Source organism: Macaca mulatta, chromosome 4, assembly GCF_049350105.2.
Source record: "Macaca mulatta isolate MMU2019108-1 chromosome 4, T2T-MMU8v2.0, whole genome shotgun sequence".
Taxonomy (NCBI): Eukaryota; Metazoa; Chordata; class Mammalia; order Primates; family Cercopithecidae; genus Macaca; species Macaca mulatta.
The window spans coordinates 108111196-108120218 of NC_133409.1; the positions used below are offsets into that span (position 1 = coordinate 108111196).

Genomic DNA, 9023 nt, shown 5'->3' on the forward strand with positions numbered 1-9023 from the left:
CTTTATTGCATTTGATCTGAAACTCTTCTGAAGGACTAAGTCCTCACATATAAAAATAAACAGAATAATGGATACCAACTCACAAATCCCCGTCAAGTGACTGAGTCTCTTTGCAGTCATATGACATGCTGTAAATCTCTCGATTTTAAATAGACAACAAAAATACAAACAAGTCTTCCAAAAGTGATCAATGTATGTAATCAATTTGACACAAATGTTGCTATTGAACAATACATTCTATTCATATTTTTCTACATTATGTGCATGCTATGAATATTAAACAACTGCACATTGCCTTATCTATGGTTCCTGATGGAATTCAAGTCCAAATGTGTCTGCAATTCCAGACTTTAAAACCATTCAAAGCTTTTCAGTCCAAGAGGCAGACTTAATTCCTGCCTCTTCAAACAATCTAGACTTACCAAGACATTGTGTTTTCTCCATACATATGTGGCTTCCTGCCTTTATTCTTAACAAGCCCTTCATTTGTACTGTACTCCTCACTTCTGCCTTTTTCAAATGTTTTTTATCCCTCCTTAAAGGGCCACCTCCTCCATGAAGCTTCTCCATCAAGCCCCCATGTCCCACACTACTTTATCAAATCCTTCTTATACAAGTTCACCCTTTACCCTCAATGCTTGCTATGGATCTATAAATCCCTTGCTAACTGAAGCCTGTGAGGTCCTTGAGACAAGAGACCACGGCTGTCCCACCTTTGACACCTACAGCACTTCACCTATTTTGTCCAATAGAATGGGTGCTTAATAAAAGATCTGCTCAGTGAATGGATTTGACAACTCCACCAAAGACCTCAAAACATAGGCCTCTCTTCCAAGCTCAAGAACCATTTTGGTGGTCAAGCCAGACTACAACATGCTCAGACTCCGGAATATACCACAGAAATCCACACAGGTGTGGGCCGATGCTTCAGTAGCTCCACAGCAGATGCAGTCTATAATCAATTAGGCAAACAGAAATGTCCAAACGTGTGCGGAGCTCCATACACACCTGCGAATATTGCGAGCTCACGTCCAAATCCAGGGCACGTGGAAGGGACAAGTGGTCCACAGGCGCAGAAAGCCAGGCCTCGCGCGGTGGGAGGGCGTCTTGGAAATCTGTGCAGGACCCGCCCCACCTACCTTCTGGGTTCCTGTAGCGGGGGAAGGCGCCCTCAAGCGGGCACAGGCGCCCTGGAGCAGGCGCTCTGCGCCATCCCCAGGGGCGGGGTTCCACGTGCTGCCCAGCAGGTGGTCACCAGAGCTAGCCCGGAAACGCTGGCCCGCCCAAGGCCTTCCACTCCTCGGGGAAGTGAGGCGGGAGCCGGTTCCGGAGACCACAAGCCCCAGAAGCCCGTGCGGCCGACTCGGCCCCTACTGCCCCTCTGGGCGGCTTGTTCCCAGGAGGAGCCCAGGGCTCCACAGCGAGTCTAGAGAAAATAACTCTAGCTTTGAGCAGGAGCCTAGTCAACAGGGGCCCTCGGCTCTACGGACCAGGCGTTCTGTAATTTGGGCTCGGGGCAGGAAATGGCGCAGGCCCAGTATTTTTCCTCCGGAGAGCGCCCCCTCGAGCTTGCTCGCCTGAAAGTGAGATTAAGGCCTTGAAGAAAAAAAAAAATCGCTAGAGAGACATATCACGGAAATAAGTGCATTGATTCTAATGAGGGAGCAGGATGGGAAAGGGGGACTTCGGGACCTGATGAAAAGATGAATTATAAAACGATTTTTCTTTTTCCAAAAGTGAAATTAAATTTTTATTTCTTGCAAGAAATTATGATTGTAGAGTGATTTTTCTCACCTTCCTATTTTTCACATTGTATTTTCGCCTTTATTCTTAATCATATATTTTTGCCTTATATGTTGTTTTATAATTCTTTCATGTGCTAGAATCTCAGCTGGATTCTAAACATCCTGAAGGCAGATTCTCTGTAATATGTAGTATTACACACAATGCTTAGTTGCTGTTAAGTAGAAATCTTAATGTGTTATTTATAGAATAAAATATCAAGTATTTTTAAATAGAGATTTGTTAAACTTATTTTACTAAATGGATTTTATTTTATTAAGACATTCATTTGCATCCAATCAGTTATTTTAAATTTCTATACAATGTTAAGCATGATTGCTTTAGCCATCTGCCCATTAAAGAAATTCAAGGATTTTAAGTCTACTGTAATTTGTTTGATACCATTCATCTTTAAATCCTGCAAAGATAAATTTAAGATAAACCAAGATTTAATTATCTTGAACTCCAAAGTAATGAACAGTAAATTAATGGCTTACTGTATTTGCTGTTCTTATTAACAAATGTAAAATCCAATCATCACAATTCGTTTCTCAGAGAGATAAACAAGGGTCAAGTAGGGGAAATGTAGAAAAGTTGCCTGTGTCCCTGCATGTGTGAAATTCCGTTTCAATTCCACTCATTCATTCATTGAAACATACTGGAATGAACTCGTGTTATGCCAGCACATCCAGGAGGCCAGCTCAGTCTGTCTTTAGCTGCCTCCCTTTAATTTGTCTCACAAGCTTCCTGTTCAGAGTGTTCCATCCACTAATGTCTTAACATTCTCCATGGTGTCTGAGGCAGCTACCTTCACAACTCTTTCATGTCATTTAACTGTTTCTCAGTCTTCTGGCTAATCTTTACCTGATCACTTTCATACCTGCTTTTGCCTTGTATTCCTATTGGTCATCACTTACGGACTGTACTTGCTTCACATTCATTGCCAGCACATAACTGGAGTTCAATCCTGTTGAACTCACAGGGTGAGTCATGATTATTGCCCTATACAAGTGCACAGTCTGATAATTAAACCAAATGGGTAAACAACCAAAATACAGTGCAATCACTGAAATCCACGGGAAAACTGCAAACTGAATTTTAATGAAATTGTACCCTTTCACATTAAGCCTTAGGTAGGTATCTCTTAATCTAAGTAAAATTTATAATTTTCTTTGAGCTTCTGAAAATAATGTGGTTATGAATTTTCCAAAAGTATATAACATAGAATAACTTTCAGGAAAATTGTACGTTTTTGTACTGATTTTGGCCTCCCTCATTTTTAATGAGAATACATAATAGGTAATAAGTACATTTTTGTTGTAAAAAGAAATTAATGGACTCCAGGTACTTGAAGTATTTAATTCTGTGCCTTTTAAGAACTACTTTTCTAAAAACATCATTTGCTTTGACCCAAGCCACTTTTCTAAAGGAGTTTATAAATAACAGAAGGTGAAAATGTGAAAAGATACGTGTAAGGTCTTTTACCTCTTCCTGTTATTCATTGCATTTAAATACAGAGGATCTGAATGGGGCTTGAGCAGACAGTCAGAACAGAATATTTTCAAAAATCATGCTTCTCACATGTAACAGTTTCAAGAGAGCAAGGTTATTAAAAGTCAGTCTATAAATTAGCAAAGGAAACTATTAATGGTAATGATGTATAAATTTTCAGAGTTTGAACAAAAACACAAAAGAAAATGGTTTCTCTGTTTGCAAAATATAAAACCTTAGATGAAGAGAACACTAAATTATTATTAGTCGGTTTACTATAAAACAAAATTATTGAAATGGATAAAATGAGTACAAAAATGTAATCAAATAACACACAGTAACACAAATAACACCTTAGTTGCTGTTGTGTGTTATTTGAATATTAATTGTAAGATGGTTAGTTTAATCAAAAACAGCAGAATATCTAATAAAATCTCAAATAAAGATGTGAGTTACTTTAAAAATACCTATTGTTTAAAAACATTAAAGAATGACATTTTGCATTATTTTATTATATACAATTATAAAAATGATATAAACTGCTCTATCACAAAATAGAAATGGCATCAATAATTCATAAGCCAACATGCCTTACACAGAAAAAAATTAGCTTTGTGTTCAGTTAAACAGTTTAGGAAACATTTATCATCTTAGGTACTACTTAGAAATAATAAAACCCCTGTTTACAATGTTCTAGCAGCCTAGTAAGAGAACCAAATTTTAAAGTCAAGTATAATGATTAATAATAACTAGCAAATATTACACATACTATACCAGGTAATCATGGACTATCTGATTTGATTAATCCTCACAAAATCCTTACGGGTCATGTAATGTTTTTAATCCTTAGTTTACAATAAGCTAACTCTGATTGATTAATTCATCCAAGGACATTCAGCTAGTAGATGGTAGAGCTAAGACCTCCACCCCACCCTATCTTACTTCAAGGTGCATAAACTTAAAGTGCATAAACTTAACCCTTCACTCCAGCACATCCAGGAGACCAGCTCAGTCTCTCTTTAGCTGCCCCCCTTTAATTTGTCTTACAAGCTTCCTGTTCAGAGTGTTTCATCCACTAATGTCTTTAACATTCTCCATGGTATCTGAGGCAGCTACCTTCACAACTCTTTCATGTCTTTTAACTGTTTCTCGGAATTTTGGCTAATATTTTACCTGATAACTTTCACACCTGCTTTTGCTTCATATTCATATTGGTCATCACTTAACTATTGGCTGTACTTCCTTCAAATTGGTCTAACAGCCTAGCGTAATCTTCAATAGATAATAAACCTATCGTTATTTGATTTAACATTATTTCACAGAATCCCACATATCATTATCTTTAAGAATTCAATTGCTATTAACACAAAATTTGTAATTTATAATGTCATTTACATAATTATTAGCATATTACAGATGCCCTCTTGCAACTTTTTCCCAATCTTTGTCAATATAGTTGCTATCTTTGCTTTAAAAGAGCAAAGTCCGTAAGAGTTTATAGTGTTTAAATCTATTAAACTATGAAAGACATAAGAAAAAATGTATTTTAAAAATACTTAAATTTGAAGCATAAAGTGTAGAATTGTAGAAAAGTGGAAAGATTGAGAATACAGCTGAGCAGAGGCAGTGTTTATAACTATGAATAATATCTCATTTTAATATACCTAAATCACACATTGTAAAAAGAACTATTCCCCGAATTGAAGTATTTTATTTGTCTACTTATATTTGTGAAGAATGTTCAAAAGTGTTTTCACTGAAATTTCTATTTTGAATATACAGAGAATGTTTAGGCTTTGAAAAGAAACACTGCAAACAAAAATCTGTTTCTAAAGTAAATAAGTCTTTGTTGTATGAATATTGCACTCTAATTTATGTGTTTATGAGCTCAGTTTTTCGTGCTATTTTATCTTCTTGGAACGAATGAGAAGTTCCACGGTTTTACCAACTGAATTGATGAAAAGACATGCAAAACAAATGAGACTAAACTACTAAAATTATAAGCACCATAGAAGCCATTTTAGGTCTACTAGGAAAGAAGAAAGGCACTCTATTAAGATATCAAGTAAAAAAGCAAATCACTGAGGCACATTAACAATTTGGAAAAGGGACTTTAGAGGTGCATATGGCGAAACCTTCCATGGAGACAAAAGAGCTTGTTCAGTTACTATTGGAGGCATTGTGACTTTCTGAAAGAACGGATAACAAAGAAAGGTAAGGCAAAAGAGGTTCTCTGAAGAAGATGTACTTTTAAAGCATTCCATTTGCATTAAAGAAATACGAGAATTAGGCAGAAATATTAAGAAATATTCAGAACTAAATGCTGCCAAGATCAACATTAAAAGTAAAAGTTTATTTAATGATAGGGAAGTTTTTAAAGTCACAATTGTTAGGTCTTATTTCATAATGGAAATATTAATCGGTATAAACATTCGGGGTAAAATATAATGTTAAATGAAGGACTATTAAGATTAGTTGGGGAAAAGAAACTCACCAATTATTTTCAGGAGAGGAAGAAAAAGCAGAGTGGTGGAAAATCCATTAGTGGAAGAGTGTGGTTCTGACTGTGTAGACACCACAGCTTATAGCTCAGTATGGCATGCAAACTGTCAAAAATAGAAAGGTTGGTACTAAAAATGCTTAGGGATACAGAAAAAACAAACTCTCATCATCTTCTGTTATCTAGCAATATATCTGTTTTATCCTCAATTGAGATGAGTTTGTTGCTTTACTTGTTTTGTTTTTGACCTTGATAGGAGACATATAGTATACTAAATATGAGCATGAGCTCTGAATAGCAGGCATATAGTATAGTAAATATGAGCGTGAGCTCTGAATAAAGACTGCCTGGATTATACTCCTAGTTTTGCTCCTTACTAGTCAGTTGACCCAGTATAAATTGCTTTGCTTTTATAACTTCAATTTCCTAATCTATAAAATGGAGAAGATAAGAATTACACTTACATCAAGTGATATAATTCATGTATATAGCACCTTAAAGAGTGTCTGGACCATACTAAATTTTAAATAAATATTTGCTATTATTACTGCCTGAATTCCTACCTCCCTTTGCCTAGTGATTTTTTTTTTTAGCAAATCCAAGTGTAAAAGTAAATAGATTGCTGTAGTAGATATTGCAGTTTTCTTTGCCCATTAGCAAATGAGTATGGATGATTTTTTTCATAACGAAACCCTCAATTATTATTAATCTTAGTAGTAATAATTTATGAGTGAATTTGGATCTCCCAAAGGAACACAACGTCCTCAGTTCCCAATTACTTTGTCATGCACTGCAACCCAAAAATTACATAGAAGATCATTGCCTTTGAGCACAACGTTTTCCAAACCAAACATATTGTATTTGGTGTAATATAGATAACTTATCATAAGCATCCAAAATAACCTTCTTACTTGATTGTATCCTCAAAATGTAAATTTTAAAGAGCTGTTTTAAGATTATCTAAAAGATCATTTTTATTCAGAGAGAAGACTGACCTAGCAACAGTAGTATCTTTTTTTTTCTGTATATGACATACAACCTGAAGGAAGAGAAAAAAGAATCAATTAATTAATTTAATACAATCTTAACTTTAATAGTCACATTGTCATTGACAGTTATGATGTTCAGTTTCATACATTTTTCTCTGCTTCATCTTCTATTTGTTAGATATTTTTATGTGGGTACAAAAATTAACATAGACTGTTTAAGGTACAAACCTGATATGTCAAGACAATCACAAGTAACAACAATGTCTATTGTTTATTAATATCGCACCCCTTGCCTAGAACTTTGCAGACCTCATGCATACAAACCTCACAAATCTATAAAGTATTCTTATTTTATATTCCCCTCCATTAACAATTTACAGCAGTTAACATTTCCAAAGTCACTCAGACATTTTAAGTAGCAAAGTCAAGGCTCTGACACCCCTTAATCCTAAGTAGTGACTTCCTGGCCTCAGGGTTATTTTCTCCAACTAAAGCAAAATCCCACCCTTCCTTCAACCCTTCAACCCTTCAACCCCCACCACTCCCTTGACACACACTGAAAATAGGTGGCTTTGATCTGGGTCAGAAAACCTAACACATGTGAGACTCTGATGATTCACCTTCAGGGCTAACTGAAACACAGTTGTAAATCATGACAAACTATGGGGACCAATTGTACACTAAAACTGTATTGCTGTGTATTCTGCTAGTTAGCCAGCATTCATTTACATATCCTCTTCCAGATGATATTATGCAAAGAATTATTACTTTGATGCTAGTGGTACTGCCTTATTACAGTGGAATAAATTTGCATCACAAATGATAACATTTTCTTCCCCATTTATGTTACATTAACAATAAACATATCTTTCTCCCATTGCTAGCTTAAAGCCAGAAACATGCCCTTTCTACTTGCACTATTGAAGGGGCTGTGATATCCTGAAAAAGATTGTATTTAGAGTCAGAACACTTGGGATTTAATCTGTATTCTGCCATTTATTGCACTGTGACCCTGAGAAAATCAGCTTCCCTCTGTGTAAAGGAAAGGATTTGGGCAAGATGACTTTGGAAACACCTTTCTACTCTTAAATTAGATTAAATAATTATGCCCGGGACTCTATTATTAATTTTCAACTTGCTTCAAATTACTGAAGTTGTCCCTTTATCCTTCTGCATAACCCCTACGTTTCTATTATTATTCAAGGGAAAAAAGTATTTTATAAACCAAAAATAAAATTGTAACCCACCCCCAACCAAATGAATGGAACCCTCCTCTCAGCCAAGGGCATTCTAAAGTAAACTTGAAGTGCTGGTTCAGGCCATGATGGGAATGGGTGACTGGAAATACCTCAACTGCTCTGCCTATGGAGTAGCCATTCTTTATTCCTTTATTTTCCTAATAAACTTGCTTTCACTTAAAAAAAAAAAAAAGGCTCACGCCTGTAATCCTAACAATTTGGGAAGCAGAGGCAGGCAGATCAACTGAGGTCAGGAGATCAAGACCAGCCTGGCCAACATGGCGAAAAACTGTCTCTACTAAACAATACAAAAAGTAGCCTGGCATGGTAGTGGGTGCCTGTAATCCCAGCTACTCAGGAGGCTGAGGCAGGAAGAACTGCTTGAACCTGGGAGGCAGAGGTTATAGTGAGCCAAGATCATGCCACTGTACTCCAGCCTCGGAGACAGAGCAAGACTCTGTCTCAAAAAAAAAAAAAAAAGGAAATGCCTCATTATACCTTCCTCCTGTTGGAATTCAGGCACAGCTGACCAGTATTAACACTAAAACAGAGACCTTAAGACTAACAGAACAGACTACTCTGTAAGCCTAATCAGAAACATTTGATCTATTCTCTCTGAAACTCGCTATCTGGAGGTTTCATCTGAACAATAAGAACCTTGCTCTCCACAGCCCCTTATCTTAACCCAGAAACTCCATCCTGTTAATTCCAGGTCTTCAGATGAACTCTTTCAACTACTTGACAATCAGAAAACCTTTCAATCCATCTATGACTTGGAACCCAACCTTGCCCACCTCCCTGTGAGTTGCCTCATCTTTCCAGACCGAACCAATGTACATCTTACAGGTATTGATTGATATCTTATGTCTCCCTAAAATGTGAAAAAACAAGCTGCAGCCAGATCACCTGGACACATGTCAGAACCTCCTGAAGCTATGTCAGGGACATGTCCTTAATGTTGGCCAAATAAACTTCTAAACTGAGATTTGTCTCGGGTACTTTTTGGTCTACAATTTCCACACT

At 36.6% G+C, this 9023-nt stretch overlaps 1 protein-coding gene across 1 annotated transcript in view; it reads right to left on the reverse strand.

Annotated features, from left to right (window-relative positions):
• Window positions 1-1539, reverse strand: part of MEI4 (meiotic double-stranded break formation protein 4) — a 314754-nt gene extending 313215 nt beyond the window's left edge. The window contains exon 1 of the mRNA XM_078001038.1: window positions 1009-1539. The gene's annotated coding sequence lies outside the window, so the exon portion shown is untranslated. The remainder of the gene's footprint in view (window positions 1-1008) is intronic.
• Window positions 1540-9023: the final 7484 nt, after the last annotated feature.